Source organism: Lygodium microphyllum, unplaced genomic scaffold, assembly GCF_053477565.2.
Source record: "Lygodium microphyllum isolate KBCC unplaced genomic scaffold, Lygodium_microphyllum_v1.1.10 scaffold_39, whole genome shotgun sequence".
NCBI lineage: Eukaryota > Viridiplantae > Streptophyta > Polypodiopsida > Schizaeales > Lygodiaceae > Lygodium > Lygodium microphyllum.
In genome coordinates this window covers 929,950-952,840 of record NW_028229522.1, presented here as the reverse complement: position 1 = coordinate 952,840, position 22,891 = coordinate 929,950, and the positions used below count along the sequence as shown (strand labels likewise).

At 42.1% G+C, this 22,891-nt stretch overlaps 1 non-coding gene across 1 annotated transcript; it reads left to right on the top strand.

The window, feature by feature from the left end:
- Positions 1–20,495: 20,495 nt before the first annotated feature.
- On the top strand, positions 20,496–20,569 carry TRNAV-AAC (transfer RNA valine (anticodon AAC)). The gene has a single exon. It is a non-coding gene; the product is annotated as a tRNA-Val (tRNA).
- Positions 20,570–22,891: the final 2,322 nt, after the last annotated feature.

Sequence of the window (22,891 nt, the reverse complement as noted above, 5' to 3'; positions counted from 1 at the left end):
CAGAAGGTCCCCAAGAACAAAAGAACTCTACTTTTTGCACAAAACTCAATGTAGAAAGCATGCACGACATGAACAAGAGACCAATTGGGTGCAATCTCCCCCCATGGCTTGTGCGAGCGCTCCACAAAGCATGTATTTTATGTATTAATCATCTTCAAGCTCAAATAATAGCCCAAATTACAAAATAGCACGCTTTTGGCTTTTGAGTTTGCTTTAGTGCCAAGTAGAAATAAAGCTAATAGGCGGGCGCCCAAGAAGTCAGGCATATCCAATACAATGTCCAAATACAAATATCTAAATCATGCGCCCATGTGCATACAAAAATAATAAAGAAATATCCAACACCTTGATAAATAGGCGCGACAAAATATAGGCATCATGCCTAAGGTATGATCAAAATATAGATGATAACTCGAATACACGCTATCCTCCAATGCTTTCCTCTGCCACTTCACAATCGTTAGTAAAATAATACAATTAAATCGACAAAAGTGAATACCTAGTAGTCTTCAGCTACATAAATAAATCAATTGGTTAGAAATCAATCATAACATTAATTTATCACGAGTGCGTACTCTAAACTCATAAATGTTTATTGATTTAATATGTATTTTGCGGAATCACCCGCTATGGAATCACCCATGTACACACTAAATTAACGAAACGCCCGAAAAGGATAGGCGTCCCCATCAACTTCTCGCACAAAAAATCCACTTTGTGTATGAGCCCCGATAATAAAAGTTTACGGAATCCACCGTAAAACCTCACGGAATCCACCGTGGCATGGAATCCACCGTGTAATATGCCTCCTGGCAGCATACCCCTGGGGTGGGATAGCAATTATCCTCAATTGCTATTAGCTCAATGTGGAGCTAACAGAGTGGGGAAAGCATTTAAGTCTCTAGCGTACATCCATTGGGCCTCTTCAATAGGATGGTTTTTAAACTTGACCAAATATCTAGAATATCTACGGCCAGTTCTAGTGGTAATAAAGTCAATATCTATAATAGCTTCAGGTTTAAGGATTTCAGTCTCTTCATCTAACAAAGGTGGGTTTTCATAGACAGGGTGTACAGGTAATTGGCCTCTAAAGGGTCGTAGTAAACTAATATGAAAGGTGTTGTGAATTTTCCAATGTGGTGGTAGTTCTAGTTTAAATGCATTGTCATTGATTTTGTGAATGATCTTAAATGGTCCATAGAATCTAGGTGCTAATTTCACAACTGGGTGTTTATCTAAACTTTATAATCTACGTTTTTCTATTCTTAACCAAACATAGTCATCAACTTTGAAATTCATGGCTTGTCTTTTCTTATTTTCTTGCTTTGTATATGATTGCTGAGATTTGGCAATCATATCTTTAACTTCATAAAAAATAGTCGCGTGCATGTTAGCAATATCATCAGCACTCTGAATTTTATTTGATAAAGATGCAACAGGTGTAGGCAATCTATAACCATAAATAACTTCAAATGGTGCCTTCTTTGTAACTATGTGTGGTGTATTATTATATGCAAACTAAAGTAAATGTAGATATGTATCCCGTGTATGTGGTTTAGAAATAGTGTAAGCACGTAGAAGATCTAAAATAGTACTGTTAGTGGCTTCTGTTTGACCATTAGTTTCAGGATGAAATGCAGATGAAAAATCAATCTTTGTTCCTAAGTTAGCAAACAAAGTAATCCAAAAATTATTACAAAATCTAGAATCACGATCAGAAATAATAACTTTTGGTAAACCATGATTAGTAAAAACAGTTTTAAAAAACAACTGAGCTGCTTCAGATGCTGTTAAAGTTTTCTTGCATGGAATGAAATATGCTTGTTTGCTAAACATGTCTACAACAGTCCAAATCATATCATGGTTAGCTTCAGTGTTAGGTAAACTAGTAATAAAATCCATAGAAATCTGTTTCCATGGTCGTGATGGAATAGATAAAGGCACCATACTGTTTACCATGATGTCTCTTAACTCTTTGACAAACTAAACATTCAGAAACAAAGTTATATACATCAGTGTCCATATGTGGCCAATAAAAATCTTTAGTCAATGTATGCAAAGTAGAGATAATACCTCTATGACCTTGATATGGAGGACAATGAATCTTATTCAAAACAAACAATCTAAATGGAACTGTAACACATAATCTCTTTTCATAAAACATGAATCCATCATTGTAAGACAGTGAATCAATAGGAATCTAGTTATTTGCAACTAATTTATTCCAATCAGCTTGAAAAGTAATATCCTGATGGTAAGTATCTTTCATAGGGATAAGGGAATCAAATGATATGACAAAGATATTATGAATGGTTGGTCTTCTACTTAAAGCATCAGCTACTACATTCTCTTTACCTCGTTGATATTGTATAAGGGGATGAAAACTCTGAATGAAAGCTGCCCATTTGATATGTCGGTCAGATATTTGCGGTTGACTAAGGAGATGTCTAATACTTTGTTGGTCAGTCCTGATCATAAACTCAGAATCCATTAAGTAATGTTTCCATTGACGTAAGGCTTGTACTACAGCTAGTAATTCCTTATCATATGTAGAATATTTAAGTTCAGATGGTTTCAGTTTACAGCTAGAATAGGCTATGGGATGATTATCTTGCATAAGTACAGCTCCTATTCCAGATCCGCTAGCATCAGTAACTACTAAAAAGAATGGTCTATTGAAATCTGGTAGTTGTAATACAGGAGCATGGGTTAATGCATGTTTCAATAAATCAAAAGATTTTTGTTGATTATCAGTCCAATTATACACAATAGCCTTCTTTAAAAGTTTAGTCAAAGGCAAGGTAAGTAATGAAAAAATTTGCACAAACTTTCTATAAAAACTCGCAAGACCTAGAAAAGAATGTAACTCATGCACATTTTTGGGTATGGTCCAATTTAAAATTTCTTTTATCTTTTTAGGATCAACCTTAATACCTTCTGATGAAATAATATGACCTAGATATTCAATTTCTGTTTGAAAGAATTCACTCTTTTTTGGATTAGCATACAATTGATTATCTTTCAACAACTTGAAAACTAAAGACATATGTTCATAATGCTCTTTCTCATTTTTACTAAATACCAATATATCTTCAAAGAATACTATAACACAATGCTGATATTTCAAGAATATGCAATTCATCTTTCGACTAAATGTAGCAAGTGCATTAGTCAATCCAAAAGGCATCACTAGAAATTCATAATGTCCAAATTGTGTTTTAAATGCAGTTTTAAATATGTAAGAATTTATCCAATCTCACTTGATGATACCCAGATTTAAGATCTATCTTACTGAATATAGCAAAACCTTGTAGTTTATCCATAAGATCATCTACCCTAGGAATTTGATATTTACTCTTTACACTAATTTTATTCAGGGCATGATAATCAATGCACATACGATAAGTATTATTCTTCTTCTTTACCAATAAAACAAGTGCGCCAAATGGAGAACTACTAGGTCTAATAAATCCTCTGTTTAACAATTCTTCTACTTGATTTTGAATTTCTTTCTGTTCAATTTGATTATGACTATATGGTGCGTTACATGGTGATTGTGTACCAGGAATTAAATCTATTTTGTGATCTTCAGGGTGTGAAGGTGGTAGTCCATGTGGTAAATCATCAGCAAAACAATCTTTAAATTGAGCAAGGAATTGTTTATGCCTAGGATACATATGTTTTTCTTTAGCTTGAAGTTCATTTACCCATATCAAATAAGATTTACTACTTTTACGTAATGCACGTTAGCTTGAGTATGAGTAAGCAGTGGAAAATTATTAGATGCGTGCATACCATGCAATGTAATTGGTATTCCTTGATAATAAATTTTAATTGAATGTGTAGAATAATCTATGTGAGGATTATATTGATGACGCCAAGGCATACCTAGGATAATATCACTAGACTGCAAAGGTACAACTAGGAAATTCCTTCGTTCAGTGTATTCACCAATTTTAATTTCTAAGTCATGCACCTCTTGTGTTTTATTATATCTTGTGCCTAGGAATGCTGCTTTAATGCGATAATGTGTAGAAACAGTTTGTAAATTCAATTCTTTCACTAACTTTGCAGAAAGAAAATCATGTGTACTACCATCATCATGCAAAATAATCTTTTCTTTTCCGTGCACTAAACACTTCATTGTCAACAAAGAATGTGGAGTTGGCATACTTGGTAAAGTATCTGAAGGAGTAGCAATGTCGTCATCATCTTCTGTAAAATCAGGCATTTCCTCACGTTCTTCTTCTTCCATTGCTCCAAGATAATTGATATGGATAGCTGGTTTCTTCGATTGGTAATTGGCTGCTAAATGTCTAGGTTGATGGCATTTGTAACAAACTAAAGGTTTGGCTTTAGATACATTGTTGGCAATTGCAAGAAGTCTAGGAATATTAGGATTTGGCTGTGAGGATGGTTTAGGGTTTTGATTGGTATTTAATGGCAAAGCAGGTGATTTTGTCCAAGACTTACGGAAAGATGATGAAGGAAAACGACTTTGATTGAATTTTCTAAAATTTGAGTTGAATTGCTTGGAACTATAGTTACCATTTGTTTGAAATTATTGTGGACACTTGTCTCTTCCTCGAATCTTGTCTTCAGTGTCATGAGCCAAAGAAATTGCATCTTTGAGGATTGTAGGTTTGAACATATTGACCTCAGCATAGTAATGTCCAAGTAAGCCAAACATAAATTTGCATTTGTGAGTTGCTTCAGGTACATCTTTGAGCATGCGTAATCGCAGTAGGGCATTCCAAAAATGTTCGATGTATTGGGAAATAGGCTCACGATCTCTTTGCTGTAGAAGATCCCATTGCTTTATGGCTTTTTCATGGAATTGAGGAGGAAGGAAATTCTGCAAAAACTTCTTTTTGAAACTCTCCCAGGTAGTGGGACAATCAATGCTCTTGTGAACCATCGTCCACCAAAGATCGATCAACTAAATGATTAGTGACACATTTAATTTTGTCTTTTTCAGCATATATCTCTTCATGAAAGTAATAATCAAACTGACTGATAAATGCAAGTATAGTCTTTCCATCTCGAGTTCCATTGAAAGTACGGAATTTGAAATTTCTTTTACTTATCTTTGTTTCTTTGCGGATGGATTGAGCTTCGAGTATCACATCGATGGTACGTCGAATAAGATCTTCAGGTTGTGATCCATCTTTGTCAGTGGTAGATCATTGTAGATTGGCCAATTGAACTTGCAAAGCTTGTCGGGCTCTTCGTTCTTCATCAAGCTACATCATAATCAAATCCAATTTTTGTTCCATCGTAGGTTTGGGAAGATCACCTTCAGCCATTAAATCATCCATATTTTATTCCGCCATCCTGTAAAAAATCCAAAAGACCTCACTCTCTCAAAATCTGATTAGTGGGATAAGCGTAGCTCAAAGTCGGGTATACAAGGCTTATAGATTTTTGTTTGGCTTTTACGGTCTTTGTCCTTTGCGGTTGCGGGATTTGTTGTCTTCGTAAAAACTGCGTATGACCTTTTGCGTGTGCTAAAACTGGTTCAACAAGTCTGCGTATGTGAACAGAGTCTTCCAGGGAGCAATTTTGTAGTTATGTGCTTCTGTGCAGGAATAGTCCTTATGGGAGTTGTTGAAGTTAGTCTGTTTTGATCTCTGTGGACTTAGTTTACTTGTAGAAGTTGTAAACTTGGAAGATTTTAGTGATTAAGCTTTTGTAAAGCTTAAGTGACTTAAGCTTAAGAATTTTGAGACTGTCGACGATTTTTGAGGGGGGGTTAGCCATTTTTTGTGCCGATTTTGACGCTCATGAGTACGTGTTCTTGCCGCTTGATGACGAATTTGTGGGATGAAGCTTTTTAAGCTTCTTATAAATCTTATGACTAAGGCTTAATAAACTTTGAAGTAAGATTTTTAACTTGGTAGATATGGAGCTTACTGTTGACTGTGGGAAAGAAAGGTGTTGAAGAAGGAGATGTAGAAGTGGTCCTCCGCCTCCTCAGGCCGGTCCTTCGCGATTAGAGGCTGTAGACAGAGGTTCTTGACCGCCAGGAATCCACCCGTATCGACCGTTCGAGATGAAACTCAGTGTAGAGCTCGATCATTCCAGGAGCTCTGCCTTCACGCAAGATGGGTAGCGATTGGAAGCTCTCGATCATAGCTTCGCTCTGATACCACTAGTACATAGATCGGATGCCGTAAGTGTGCGTAGTGAGCATAAGAAGATCCTCAAGAACAAAAGAACTCTACTTTTTGCACAAAACTCAATGTAGAAAGCATGCACGAATTGGGTGCAATCTCCCCCCATGCCTTGTGTGAGCTCTCCACAAAGCATGTATTTTATGTATTAATCATCTTCAAGCTCAAATAATAGCCCAAATTACAAAATAGCACACTTTTGGCTTTTGAGTTTGCTTTAGTGCCAAGTAGAAATAAAGCTAATAGGCGGGCGCCCAAGAAGTCAGGCATACCCAATACAATGTCCAAATACGAATATCTAAATCATGCGCCCATGCGCATACAAAAATAATAAAGAAATATCCAACACCTTAATAAATAGGCACGACAAAATATAGGCGCCATGCCTAAGGTATGCGCCCATCAAAATATAGATGATAACTCGAATACACGCTATCCTCTAATGCTTTCCTCCGCCACTGCTGCTATCTCTACACATCAGCTAAAGCATTCACAATCGTCAGTAAAATAATACAATTAAACCGACAAAAGTGAATACCTAGCAGTCTTCAGCTACATAAATAAATCAATTGGTTAGAAATCAATCCTAACCTTAATTTATCACAAGTGCGCACTCTAAACTCATAAATGTTTATTAATTTAATATGTATTTTGTAGAATCACCCGCTATGGAATCACCCATGTACACACTAAATTAACGAAATGCCCGGAAAGGATAGGCGTCCCCATCAACTTCTCGCACAAAGAATCCACTTTGTGTATGAGCCCCGATAATAAAAGTTTACGAAATCCACCGCAAAACCTCACTGAATCCACTGTGTAATATGCCTCTTGGCATCACTCTAAACTCATAAATGTTTATTAATTTAAATATGTATTTTGTGGAATCACCCGCTATGAAATCACCCATGTACACATAAAATTAACAAAACGCCCAAAAAGGATAGGCGTCCTCATCGACTTCTCGCACAAAGAATCCACTTTTTGTATGAGCCCCGGTAATAAAATTTTACAGAATCCACCGCAAAACCTCACAAAATCCACCATGGCATGGAATCCACCATGGAATATGTCTCCTGGCATCAAGGAAAGAGGGATAGAGAGAGAGTGGGTATATATGTATTTGTGAGCGACATAAGGAGAGAGAGAGAGAGAGAGAGAGAGAGAGAGAGAGAGCAAGCGAGACACAAGGTGAGTGTAAGAGAGGGAGAAGCAAGAAATTGTCGAGAGAGAGAGAGAGAGAGAGAGAGAGAGAGAGAGATAGAGTGTGTGTGTGTGTGTGTGTGTGTGTGTGTGTATGTGTGTGTGTGTGAGTGAGTGGGAGGAGAGAATATAGAGAGAAACTAAACGGTGGAGGATGGGAGAAACATGGGACAAGATGGTAGTGGTGAAAGTGATGGAGGTGGTAATGATAGCGGCGGTAGAATTGGTGGTAGTAGTGGCGGTGGTAGTGGTGGTGGTGGAGATGGTGGTGGCAGTAGCGGCGGTAGTAGTGCTTGATATGTACATAAGAGGATAGGAGGAATAAGTGCAATATGTGGAACAAGAAATGGAGGTTGCCCAGAAAAGCTTGCTTAAATGCTTGCTCGGAAATTCGCTTCTTGCCCTTCTCCTTCTCATACACTCTTCTCACTTTCGAGGATGTCTATATCGATGATGTGGCCATTGCTTAAACTCAAGCGTAAGCGTATTGCTAATTCAAAAAGTTGGAGATGGAGGCAATATGCATTTGTTGCATGCTACAGCTAATGGTCATATTGTGCAAAGCACGCCCCCTTTATGATCTATGATTGACAAGAAGTAGTCCCACATTAGTTTCTCCTTGATCACAGAAAACACGATGTAAGCGAGGCAAAGCCTCGCAATGTGTGGCGCGCGATACATGGCCAACAGGCGTGGTAGGCAATAGCCAGCATCGAGATCACTCTCTCAAACAATCTGCCACGACGAATATATGTTTCACAAGATCTCTATTGCAATGGCATGCATCTGCTCCCTCTGATATTCGAGAATTGTCTATTTTCTTCTATCGACCACACCTCTCCATGTTAGAATAGGCCAAAAAAGGTGCATGCTAAGCATGTACTTCCTTAACAAATCACCCTAAACACAATGCAAGCGAGGCAAAGCCTCGCAATATGTGGCGCGCGATACATGGCTTGCAAGCTTGGTACGCAATAGCCAGCATCGAGATCACTCTCTCGAACAATCTGCCACGACGAATGTATGTTGCACAAGATCTCTATTGCAATGGCACGCATCAGCTCCCTCTGACATTCGGGCCTTCTTGAGGACATGAACGTCAACCAATTTACCAAATGTAGCCATCCATTCTTATCCACCACACCTCTCCATGTTAGAATAGGCCAAAAAAGTTGCATGCTAAGCATGCACTTCCTTAACAAATCATCCTAAACACGATGCAAGCGAGGCAAAGCCTCGCAATGTGTGGCACGCGATACATGGCCAGCATGCACTTCCTTAACAAATCACCCTAAACACCGATGCTTTATGATCTATGATTGACAAGAAGTAGTCCCACAGTAGTTTCTCGTTGATCACAGAAAACACGATGCAATAGCCAGCATCAAGATCACTCTCTCGAACAATCTGCCATGACGAATGTATGTTGCACAAGATCTCTATTGCAATGGCATGCATCGGCTCCCTCTGATATTTGGGCCTTCTTGAGGACATGAACGTCAGCCAATTTACCAAATGTAGCCATCCATTCTTATCCACCACACCTCTCCATACTAGAATAGGCCAAAAAAGGTGCATACTAAGCATGCACTTCCTTAACAAATCACCCTAAACACGATGCAAGCGAGGCAAAGCCTCGCAATGTGTGGCGTGCGATACATGGCCAGCATGCACTTACTTAACAAATCACTCTCTCGAACAATCTGCCACGACGAATGTATGTTGCACAAGATCTCTATTGCAATGGCATGCATCGGCTCCCTCTAACATTCGGGCCTTCTTGAGGACATGAACGACAGCCAATTTACCAAATGTAGCCATCCATTCTTATCCACCACACCTCTCCATGTTAGAATAGGCCAAAAAAGGTGCATGCTAAGCATGCATTTCCTTAACAAATCACCCTAAACACCGATGCTTTATGATCTATGATTGACAAGAAGTAGTCCCACAGTAGTTTCTCCTTAATCATAGAAAACACAATGCAATAGCCAGCATCGAGATCACTCTCTCGAACAATCTACCACGACGAATGTATGTTGCACAAGATCTCTATTGCAATGGCATGCATCGGCTCCCTCTGACATTCGGGCCTTCTTGAGGACATGAACAACAGCCAATTTACCAAATGTAGCCATCCATTCTTATCCACCACACCTCTCCATGTTAGAATAGGCCAAAAAAGGTGCATGCTAAGTATGCACTTCCTTAACAAATCACCCTAAACACGATGCAAGCGAGGCAAAGCCTCGCAATGTGTGGCGCGCGATACATGGCCAGCATGCACTTCCTTAACAAATCACTCTCTCGAACAATCTGCCACGATGAATGTATGTTGCACAAGATCTCTATTGCAATGGCATGCATCGGCTCCCTCTAACATTCGGGCCTTCTTGATGACATGAACGACAGCCAATTTACCAAATGTAGCCATCTATTCTTATCCACCACACCTCTCCATGTTAGAATAGGCCAAAAAAGGTGCATGCTAAGCATGCACTTCCTTAACAAATCACCCTAAACACCGATGCTTTATGATCTATGATTGACAAGAAGTAGTCCCACAGTAGTTCCTCCTTGATCACAGAAAACACAATGCAATAGTGAGCATCGAGATCACTCTCTCGAACAATCTGCCACGACGAATTTTGTTGCACAAGATCTCTATTGCAATGGCATGCATCCGCTCCCTCTGACATTCAGGCCTTCTTGAGGACATGAACGATAGCCAATTTACCAAATGTAGCCATCCATTCTTATCCACCACACCTCTCCATGTAGAAAACACGATGCAAGCGAGGCAAAGCCTCCCAATGTGTGGCGCGCGATACATGGCCAGCACGCTTGGTAGGCAATAGCCAGCATCGAGATCACTCTCTCGAGTAATCTGCCACGACGAATATATGTTTCACAAGATCTCTATTGCAATGGCATGCATCGGCTCCCTCTGACATTCAAAAATTGTCTATTTTCTTCTATCGGCATGTATCGGTATCCTAAACACCCTAAACATCGATGCTTTATGATCTATGATTGACAAGAAGTAGTCCCACAGTAGTTTCTCCTTGATCACAGAAAACACGATGCAAGAGAGGCAAAGCCTCGCAATGTGTGGCGTGCGATACATGGCCAGCAGGCTTGGTAGGCAGTAGCTAACATCGAGATCACTCTCTTGAACAATCTGCCACGACGAATGTATGTTGCACAAGATCTCTATTGCAATGGCATGCATCGGCTTCCTCTAACATTCGGGCCTTCTTGAGGACATGAACGACAGCCAATTTACCAAATTTAGCCATCCATTCTTATCCACCACACCTCTCCATGTTAGAATAGGCCAAAAAGGTGCATGCTAAGCATGGAATTCCTTAACAAATCACCCTAAACACCAATGATTTATGATCTATGATTGACAAGAAGTAGTCCCACAGTAGTTTCTCCTTGATCACAGAAAAACGATGCAATAGCCAGCATCGAGATCACTCTCTCGAACAATCTACCACGACGAATTTATGTTGCACAAGATCTCTATTGCAATGGCATGCATCCGCTCCCTCTGACATTCGGGCCTTCTTGACGACAGGAACAACAGCCAATTTACCAAATGTAGCCATCCATTCTTATCCATCACACCTCTCCATGTTAGAATAGGCCAAAAAAGGTGCATGCTAAGCATGCACTTCCTTAACAAATCACCCTAAACACGATGCAAGCGAGGCAAAGCCTCGCAATGTGTGGCGCGCGATACATGGCCAACATGCATTTCCTTAACAAATCACCCTAAACACCGATGTTTTATGATCTATGATTGACAAGAAGTAGTCCCACAGTAGTTTCTCCTTGATCACAGAAAACACGATGCAATAGCCAGCATCGAGATCACTCTCTCGAACAATCTGCCACGACGAATGTATGTTGCAGAAGATCTCTATTGCAATGGCATGCATCGGCTCCCTCTGACATTCGGGCCTTCTTGAGGACATGAACGACAGCCAATTTACCAAATGTAGCCATCCATTCATATCCACCACACCTCTCCATGTAGAAAACACGATGCAAGCGAGGCAAAGCCTCGCAATGTGTGGCGCGCGATACATGGCCAGCAGGCTTGGTAGGCAATAGCCAGCATCGAGATCACTCTCTCGAGTAATCTGCCACGACGAATATATGTTTCACAAGATCTCTATTGCAATGGCATGCATCAGCTCCCTCTGACATTCGGGCCTTCTTGAGGACATGAACGACAGCCAATTCCAAATGTAGCCATCCATTCTTATCCACCACACCCCTCCATGTTAGGATAGGCCAAAAAAGGTGCATGCTAAGCATGCACTTCCTTAACAAATCACCCTAAACACGATGCAAGCGAGGCAAAGCCTCGCAATGTGTGGCACGCGATACATGGCCAGTAGGCTTGGTAGGCAATAGCCAGCATCGAGATCGATCTCTCGAACAATCTACCACGACGAATGTATGGTGCACAAGATCTCTATTGCAATGGCATGCATCCGCTCCCTCTGACATTCGGGCCTTCTTGAGGACATGAACGATAGCCAATTTACCAAATGTAGCCATCCATTCTTATCCACCACACCTCTCCATGTTAGAATAGGCAAAAAAAGTGCATGCTAAGCATGCACTTCCTTAACAAATCACCCTAAACACTATGCAAGCGAGACAAAGCCTCGCAATGTGTGGCGCGCGATACATGGCCAGCAGGCTTGGTAGGCAATAGCCAGCATCGAGATCACTCTCTCGAACAATCTACCACGATGAATGTATGTTGCACAAGATCTCTATTGCAATGGCATGCATCGGCTCCTTCGTGACATTCAAAAATTGTCTATTTTCTTCTATCGACATGTATCGGTATCCTAAACACCCTAAACACCGATGCCTTATGATCTATGATTGACAAGAAGTAGTCCCACAGTAGTTTCTCCTTGATCACAGAAAACACGATGCAAGCGAGGCAAAGCCTCGCAATGTGTGGCGCGCGATACATGGCCAGCAAGCTTGGTAGGCAATAGCCAACATCGAGATCACTCTCTCGAACAATCTGCCACGACGAATGTACGTTGCACAAGATCTCTATTGCAATGGCATGCATCGGCTCCCTCTTGACATTCAAAAATTGTCTATTTTCTTCTATTGACATGTATCGGTATCCTAAACACCCTAAACACCGATGCTTTATGATCTATGATTGACAAGAAGTAGTCCCACAGTAGTTTCTCCTTGATCACAGAAAACACGATGCAAGCGAGGCAAAGCCTCGCAATGTGTGGCGTGTGATACATGGCCAGCAGGCTTGGTAGGCAATAGCCAACATGGAGATCACTCTCTCAAACAATCTGCCATGACGAATGTATGTTGCACAAGATCTCTATTGCAATGGCATGCATCGGCTTCCTCTGCCATTCCGGCCTTCTTGAGGACATGAACGACAGCCAATTTACCAAATGTGGCCATCCATTCTTATCCACCACACCTCTCCATGTTAGAATAGGCCAAAAAAGGTGCATGCTAAGAATGCACTTCCTTAACAAATCACCCTAAACACGATGCAAGCGAGGCAAAGCCTCGCAATGTGTGGCGCGCGATACATGGCCAGCATGCACTTCATTAACAAATCACTCTCTCGAACAATCTGCCACGATGAATGTATGTTGCACAAGATCTCTATTGCAATGGCATGCATCGGCTCCCTCTGACATTCGGGCCTTCTTGAGGACATGAACGACAGCCAATTTACCAAATGTAGCCATCTATTCTTATCCACCACACCTCTCCATGTTAGAATAGGCCAAAAAAGGTGCATGCTAAGCATGCACTTCCTTAACAAATCACCCTAAACACCAATGCTTTATGATCTATGATTGACAAGAAGTAGTCCCACAGTAGTTTCTCCTTGATCACAGAAAAACGATGCAATAGCCAGCATCGAGATCACTCTCTCAAACAATCTGCCATGACGAATTTATGTTGCACAAGATCTCTATTGCAATGGCATGCATCCACTCCCTCTGACATTCGGGCCTTCTTGACGACATGAACAACAGCCAATTTACCAAATGTAGCCATCCATTCTTATCCATCACACCTCTCCATGTTAGAATAGGCCAAAAAAGGTGCATGCTAAGCATGCACTTCCTTAACAAATCGCCCTAAACACGATGCAAGCGAGGTAAAGCCTCACAATGTGTGGCGCGCGATACATGGCCAACATGCATTTCCTTAACAAATCACCCTAAACACCGATGTTTTATGATCTATGATTGACAAGAAGTAGTCCCACAGTAGTTTCTCCTTGATCACAGAAAACACGATGCAATAGCCAGCATCGAGATCACTCTCTCGAACAATCTGCCACGACGAATGTATGTTGCACAATATCTCTATTGCAATAGCATGCATCGGCTCCCTCTGACATTCGGGCCTTCTTGAGGACATGAACGACAGCCAATTTACTAAATGTAGCCATCCATTCATATCCACCACACCTCTCCATGTAGAAAACACGATGCAAGCGAGGCAAAGCCTCGCAATGTGTGGCGTGCGATACATGGCTAGCAGGCTTGGTAGGCAATAGTCAGCATCGAGATCACTCTCTCGAGCATTCTGCCACGACGAATATATGTTTCACAAGATCTCTATTGCAATGGCATGCATCAGCTCCCTCTGACATTCGGGCCTTCTTGAGGACATGAATGACAGCCAATTTACCAAATGTAGCCATCCATTCTTATCCACCACACCCCTCCATGTTAGAATAGGCCAAAAAAGGTGCATGCTAAGCATGCACTTCCTTAAAAAATCACCCTAAACAGGATGCAAGCGAGGCAAAGCCTCGCAATGTGTGGCACGCGATACATGGCCAGTAAGCTTGGTAGGCAATAGCCAGCATCGAGATCACTCTCTCGAACAATCTGCCACGACGAATGTATGTTGCACAAGATCTCTATTGCAATGGCATGCATCCGCTCCCTCTAACATTCGGGCCTTCTTGAGGACATGAACGATAGCCAATTTACCAAATGTAGCCATTTATTCTTATCCACCACACCTCTCCATGTTACAATAGGCAAAAAAAGTGCATGCTAAGCATGCACTTCCTTAACAAATCACCCTAAACACTATGCAAGCGAGACAAAGCCTCGCAATGTGTGGCGCGCGATACATGGCCAGCAGGCTTGGTAAGTAATAGCCAGCATCGAGATCACTCTCTCGAACAATCTGCCACGACGAATGTACGTTGCACAAGATCTCTATTGCAATGGCATGCATCGGCTCCCTCTGACATTCAGGCCTTCTTGAGGACATGAACGACAGCCAATTTACCAAATGTAGCCATCCATTCTTATCCACCACACCTCTCCATGTTAGAATAGGCCCAAAAAGGTGCATGCTAAGCATGCAATTCCTTAACAAATCACTCTAAACACGGATGCTTTATGATCTATGATTGACAAGAAGTAGTCCTACAGTAGTTTCTCCTTGATCACAGAAAACACGATGCAAGCGAGGCAAAGCCTCGCAATGTGTGGCGCGCGATACATGGCCAGCAGGCTTGGTAGGCAATAGCCAGCATTGAGATCACTCTCTCGAACAATCTGCCACGACGAATGTATGTTGCACAAGATCTCTATTGCAATGGCATGCATCGGCTCCCTCTGACATTCAAAAATTGTCTATTTTCTTCTATCGGCATGTATCGGTATCCTAAACACCCTAAACACCGATGCTTTATGATCTATGATTGACAAGAAGTAGTCCCACAGTAGTTTCTCCTTGATCACAGAAAACACGATGCAAGCGAGGCAAAGCCTCGCAATGTGTGGCGTGCGATACATGGCCAGCAGGCTTGGTAGGCAATAGCTAACATCGAGATCACTCTCTTGAACAATCTGCCACGACGAATGTATGTTGCACAAGATCTCTATTGCAATGGCATGCATCGGCTTCCTCTAACATTCGGGCCTTCTTGAGGACATGAACGACAGCCAATTTACCAAATGTAGCCATCCATTCTTATCCACCACACCTCTCCATGTTAGAATAGGCCAAAAAGGTGCATGCTAAGCATTCATTGTATAATATGAGGAAAGTTTTATGTATAATAAATATTTATATTGTAATGTCAAATGTCAATCTTCTATTTTTCTTTTAATATGGTGCAATTTGATACACACAAAAATGTATTTTCGTATATCTAGCCTTCTTGTTGAGACCTCCCGATGGCATGAGGCCCACAAACATTGAAGTGCCACATCCTTCGATGCAAGTAGGCCATCTTTCCTATCTACTAGATAGTGACTTCATTGATGTAGTCCCTCTCTCTCTCTGGATCCCACTGAAGTCTTTAGAGATTTTGAGAGGCCTATCCTTAACTTTCCAACATATTAATAGGTCTTCTCTCCCATCCTATTCGCCAGCTTCTCCGATAGGAAACACCAACTATTTTCACCCCCCATCGACATGAACAACAGCCAATTTACCAAATGTAGCCATCCATTCTTATCCACCACACCTCTCCATGTTAGAATAGGCCAAAAAAGGGAATGTCCAAAGCACCCTAAACACCGATGCTTTATGATCTATGATTGACAAGAAGTAGTCCCATAGTAGTTTCTCCTTGATCACAGAAAACACGATGCAAGCGAGGCAAAGCCTCGCAATGTGTGGCGTGCGATACATGGCCATCAGGCTTGGTAGGCAATAGCCAGCATCGAGATCACTCTTTCGAACAATCTGCCACGACAAATGTATGTTGCACAAGATCTCTATTGCAATGGCATGCATCGCCTCCCTCTGACATTCGGGTCTTCTTGAGGACATGAACGACAGCCAATTTACCAAATGTAGCCATCCATTCTTATCCACCACACCTCTCCGTGTTAGAATAGGCCAAAAAAGGTGCATGCTAAGCATGCACTTCCTTAACAAATCATTAAAGCCCCCAACTTCCCCATCCCACCCCCACAAATCCAAAAAATGAACTTGTCATTGTGTATTACTTCTCCAAATTCAAGAAACTGTTTATTCCAAAAAAAAAAAGTAAGCTGCACATTGATCACCGTCAATGCTTCTAGGGGTTCTCAAGTTAGGTGCACCCGGTGGCCCTGGTTAGCTGGCTCCGTTCCTAACCCCCTAGCCTCATTTTGATCCCACACTTCCCGCTTAGGGCACATCAAGGGCAGGACACACCCAAGGAGACAACACTCACATGTGGTTAGATTAGTATGTGCACACTTACCACACAACAATGGCGCACACCCACACATAATGCACCTTTCTTTTCTTCCGAGGTACAACCGAAGGCCCCACCACCAGCTTCAGTGACCCCATCATCCATGCAATGTGCTCCCCATCTTATGAATCACCCTACCATGCCGGCCCACCAACAAACCAAGGGGCAGCTACAACAACCCCAATCGAAAAGTGAATGAAGAAGCTCATTTCGAATAGTGCATAAGAAGGTCACCTCAGAGGGTCAGGTGACGGATCCATCCAACACAATATTCAATTTCAACGACATATCCACCCACCAACCTCTCTGCACGACTAGGGCTTAGTCCAAACTCAAGGGCCTTTCAGTTCCATAAATCCCCCAAGGCAGGGGATCATCTCCAACTCAAGGGGCTCATAGTTCCATAAATCCCTCCGACACGGCTCATACACAAACTCAAGAAGCCACTTGGCTACTCTAGTAACAGAGCCCAACTCATCACCCACCAAGTGCCATGGGACTGGCACTCAACCAGAAGGGGGGTAATGTTAACCCTCAAATGATCAAGGTGGAAAATCCAAAAAATCTAAAGCAGAAGACAAAGCCAATGCAAAAGCGGAATGGAGAATGAAGGCATGCCAAAAAAAATCAGGAATCACAAGAAGTGTGAAAAAGTCCTAAATTAAGGAGAGGCGCTCAAGCCTGCTACTTCTGCAAATAATCGATCCCATGGTCTCTCAAATAGTAAGAGAACTCATTTGACGTATATTCTCCACCATTATCCGATCTCAAGTATTTTATGTAGCCCCCGAATTTCTTTTTTTCCATGGCCTTAATCTCCAAAAACTTTTCAAATGCCTCACTCTTATGTTGTAAAAAGTAGACCCATATCATCCTACTAAATATAAAGCCTTTTTTGGCCTATTCTAACATGGAGAGGTGTGGTGGATAAGAATGGATGGCTACATTTGGTAAATTGGCTGTCGTTCATGGCGGTATGGATTTGCTTCGATTTGGGTATCTGTGCGTAAAGTAGGATGTCCAAAACCCGATGTAGAATGCTGTTAGGAGACCTTGGCCCTAGGAACCCAAATTTCAGGTTGATCCTAGTGGATTTGGCTGTGAACATTCCCTTATGAGGCAAAATCGGAAAACCATAGGCGACAAACCCTAGAACATTCCCTGGGAGTGCCAGGCAGCGATGCTTAGATTCGTTTCTCGATGGACCGCTAAAATATGCTTGGAGAGCTAATAGGCGGGCACGTGATAGTTGGTATCAGAGCTAAACTTTGTAATGATGCGTGATTGATTAATGTGTGGTTCATAAACATATCCTAAACAGAATAACCTAAGTGGTATAGCTTGATTGCCAAGCACCTTCGGCACCTACGAATGCTAGCATGCAAGAGAAGAAATTCCTTCTCTCAAGAAAATTATGGCACCCGAGCTTGATGGAGAAGGAATAGACGTCCCAGCAGAAGCAAAGATATGGATTGAGTCGATGGATGACCATTTCTCTACTTTGGGAACTGCCTCCATGAATCAAGCAATGCTAGCCATACTTCAGTTAGTTGGCCAAACTCAAATATGGTGGGAACAATGGTGCAAAGATCGAAGTGTTTCTGAATCTGTTGTCTCTTGGGCTCAACTGAAAGATGTTGTACATGGATGATACCTTCCACCAACCTACCAGACTTTGAAGATGAATGAATTCTTCAAGCTCAAGTAGCTGGAATTAACCTTGGAAGCTTACTACTCAAAGTTTGTAACCCTACTAAAATATGCATCCCCTATGGATATTGTGCACCAAGTATCCAAGTTTTGCCATGGCCTGAACACTCCTCTAAACCACCATCTTGAAGCAATGCATCCAAAGAACTTGCAAGATGCGTTACTTCGAGCAAAGCCAATCGTCCAAGAACTTAATTCGGACGATTGTGATAAAGAGGATTCTTGAGAGCAGGGCAAGAGGTGCCACATGTGCGGAGAGATAGGGCACATCCATAGGAGATGTCCCTACTGTCAATGCTTCCATTGCAATGAGCTAGGGCACATCCAAGGAGACTGCCCTGACTTTAAGTCTAGAAGACATTGAGCCTCCAAGAAAACGAAGCTACAAAGGCGCAGTCTATGGATATATAGAGAAATCAGATGAAGATGAAGACGAAGACCTACAACCTACTACAACTTTCCAGGATGATTAGAAGTCCTAGAAAAAATTTCAACATGAAATACAATTTGTATTGGACTAAACTTTACTCTTGTAACTACATTTAACCTGAGTAATATGAGTTGCATCTATTTTGGGCCTAGAACTTGCAAATGACGAGAGATACTCTGGCAAGGAATGACAATTATAACTTGCAATGAATTTCTCTTAAGTTGTTTCTTCTCAACTAATATGGATTGGGTCTTTCTAGAATGTCCAAGCTTGGAAATATTATTTAGTATTACAAGCAAAGCCGATTGTCGATGGAGCTCACTCTCGAACTAAGAAGAGGATAATCTGGGAACACAGTTTCCGAGATAAAGGACCACTTCGATCTGCTAAAAGGATCCTAGGACAATTTGGTCTAAAGAAGAAACTCCTGTCAAAGGACAACCAAGAACCTTGTGATCGCAAGTGATAAAGCTCAACGATGTTTCTATTGCAGGGAGTTAGGTAATTTCAAAAGGGAATGTCCAAAGCACCCTAAACACCGATGCTTTATGATCTATGATTGACAAGAAGTAGTCCCACAGTAGTTTCTCCTTGATCACAGAAAACACGATGCAAGCGAGGCAAAGCCTTGCAATGTGTGGCGCGCGATACATGGCCAGCAGGCTTGGTAGGCAATAGCCAGCATCGAGATCACTCTCTCGAACAATCTGCCACGACGAATGTATGTTGCACAAGATCTCTATTGCAACGGCATGCATCGGCTCCCTCTGACATTCGAGAACTGTCTATTTTCTTCTATCGACATGTATCGGTATCCCCTGTCTTGTTCCATGTAAATGCATTAAAGTTTGAGCTTGCATGTAGCTAACGTGAAATAGCACTGTTTAGCTTTAGATGACACAATACTTCAATTATGATGTCGGGTGTGTATTTGCTTCACAGAGGTCCATTATGAATCACTGGACGCTGTGGCCTTTGGCCGTAGAGAGAGACGCATGTTATGAGACCTTCAAAAGCATGAATGCTCTTTCCCCGTGTTGGAGTCGTACACGCCGTTATATGTGCGAGTCGTGCGGCTTGTTGCGTGCGAGAAGCGCATCGTCTATCCTTTTCTATGATCGAAAAGGGACTCACGAAAATGTGAGCTACAACGCGCTTGGCGAGGGCCGCAGTGATGCCAACCATGTGAAACGTAGGTCGGCGGGCAATGCCGGCCAAGCCAGCTAGTTCCTTAGAACTTAGGAACAAATGTGTTCATGCATAAAAGTCACCGGATTGTGGGCATGCGCGCTTCCAAAGGTGGGAATAACGTCGAACAAACTAGCTTAGGAGAAAGGTTTTGCTAGAGCCGCACTAAAGTTGAAACTCGCACACCCAGAGTACTCAGGGCCTTCTCAAGTTCATTGTGAAGGAAGTCATAGCAGGTGGACGCAGAGTACTCAAGCCCTTCTCAAGTTCTTTGTGAAGGAAGATCCGTTTGGGAGTAGAGCTACGCCTTGTTGTTTTTTTTGTGCAGTACCGGGGCTCTCAGTTCCCGCGAGTTCAAGGAAGCGCGCTTTTCGAATTTACAGTTTATGTACTTCAACTACGGTGCTTCTGCCCGGATGCATGCGTTCAAGCAGTCTCTCGCGTACGCAAAAGCTGATCGCCCTTCGCAGGGAGCGTCTTTGTGAACAGGCACCCGATTATAGAGAACAGAGGGCTGTACCGGCGCGCTTGCTGCATCCAAGGTTTCGTGGTGTAGTTGGTTATCACGTCAGTCTAACACACTGAAGGTCTCCGGTTCAAGTCCGGGCGAAGCCAATGAGTAAAGTTATTGCTGTCTCCTTTCAACAAGCTAGGTAAGGGAGCTTGGGTCCTGAGCCAGCCAGCCTCTTTGCCTCTTTTTGACGTTGCCTACGAGCCCTGACTTCTTTCTCCTTAGAGAGCGCTAGACTAGACGTATCAAGAGGAAAGGGGAGGAGGAGGTGGCCAAATTCACAGCCAGGTTTTAGGAGAGATGAAGTGAAACTACTTTACACATGCAACAAATCCGCGTAATTCAAGAAAGCGAGCGATAATTTGCTTCTCTCCTTTGACTTGAACTAATAAAGGTTTTGGGCAATCATGATGAAGTAGCAAAAGTGCCCAAAGACATGCACAATGCGGCTGCTGCTCAACATCCAAGGTGAACTAAATTTGCCGAGAGATAAGCGTTGCACCTACTATTTCCCCCAGAACGTTACAAATCACTGAGGCTCACCTGCAACAACCACGAAACGTGAATTAATAGCGTGCTATCATGAATTTGTGTTTTTAGTTACCAAGGGTCAAGGAAGGACCCACTTCGGGCATTATGTAGGTGGATATAGTGGTGGTAGCTATAGTTCTAGAGGTGGCTCATCACCTAGAGGTCATCTCTTCACCATGGAGCATGTACTTGGTAGTATGATGCACTCTCCTAGAGAGGATGACTGGTTTTTGAATTTAGGCACTACAAACCATATGACTCACCATGTAGAATGGTTTGATAGAAAGCTATAAATAGAAGCTGAAGAGTATGTGGTTATACGAGACGACACATTGCATTAGATAACTCATATTGGGAGTATGCCTTTGGTGATTAGAGATGGAACATAAAATAAGCTTGGGGATGTCTTATGTGTGCCTACTGCTATTACTAAAAATTTAGCTTCAATTGGCCAAATGGTTGATTAAGGGTTGCAAGTGAGGTTTAATAAGTATAGTTGTTTCATTGAGGAGTTCAAGAATGGCAACCGCGGCAGGCTTGTTGCACGTGGTCAAAAGAAATACAAGTTATTTGCTTTGGATATAGGACTCCCATCATATAAAGCTCTGTATATGTTGAGACAGGGCATGGAAAAAATAAAGATGTAGAACTATGGCATAGAACGATTGGGCATGTGAATTTGCAAAGGCTTAAGCAAATGTAGTCTAGACAAGTGGTTCATAGATATCCACAGTTTGGATATGTGAACCATGATCATGTATGTCAACCTTGTCTCAGTATGGCAAGCAGTCTAGACTCCCATTTCCAAAGAGGGCAATATATCCTATGGAAATCGTATATTTTGATATTTGGGATCCATGTCAAGTTGTCTCTTTGAGTGGAAAATGTAGGTTTTATATTTAGTAGGATGATATGGGTCTACTTTTTGCAACATAAGAGTGAGGCATTTGAAAAGTTTTTGGAGATTAAGGCCATGGAAAAAAAGAAACTCGGGGGCTACATAAAATACTTGAGATCGGATAATGGTGGAGAATATATGTCAAATGAGTTCTCTTACTATTTGAGAGACCATGGGATCGATCATTTGCAGAAGTAGCAGGCTTGAGCGCCTCTCCTTAATTTAGGACTTTTTCACACTTCTTGTGATTCCTGATTTTTTTTGGCATGCCTTCGTTCTCCATTCCGCTTTTGCATTGGCTTTGTCTTCTGCTTTAGATTTTTTGGATTTTCCACCTTGATCATTTGAGGGTTAACATTACCCCCCTTCTGGTTGAGTGCCAGTCCCATGGCACTTGGTGGGTGATGAGTTGGACTCTGTTGCTGGAGTAGCCAAGTGGCTTCTTGAGTTTGTGTACGAGCCGTGTTGGAGGGATTTATGGAACTATGAGCCCCTTGAGTTGGAGATGATCCCCTGCCTTGGAGGGATTTATGGAACTGAAAGGCCCTTGAGTTTGGACTAAGCCCTAGTCGTGCAGAGAGGTTGGTGGGTGGATATGTCGTTGAAATTGAATATTGTGTTGGATGGATCCGTCACCTGACCCTCTGAGGTGACCTTCTTATGCACTATTCAAAATGAGCTTCTTCATTCACTTTTCGATTGGGGTTGTTGTAGCTGCCCCTTGGTTTGTTGGTGGGCCGGCATGGTAGGGTGATTCATAAGATGGGGAGCACATTGCATGGATGATGGGGTCACTGAAGCTGGTGGTGGGGCCTTCGGTTGTACCTGGGAAGAAAAGAAAGGTGCATTACGTGTGGGTGTGCGCCATTGTCGTGTGGTGAGTGTGCACATACTAATCTAACCACATGTGAGTGTTGTCTCCTTGGGTGTGTCCTACCCTTGATATGCCCTAAGTGGGAAGTGTGGGATCAAAATGAGGCTAGGGGGTTAGGAACGG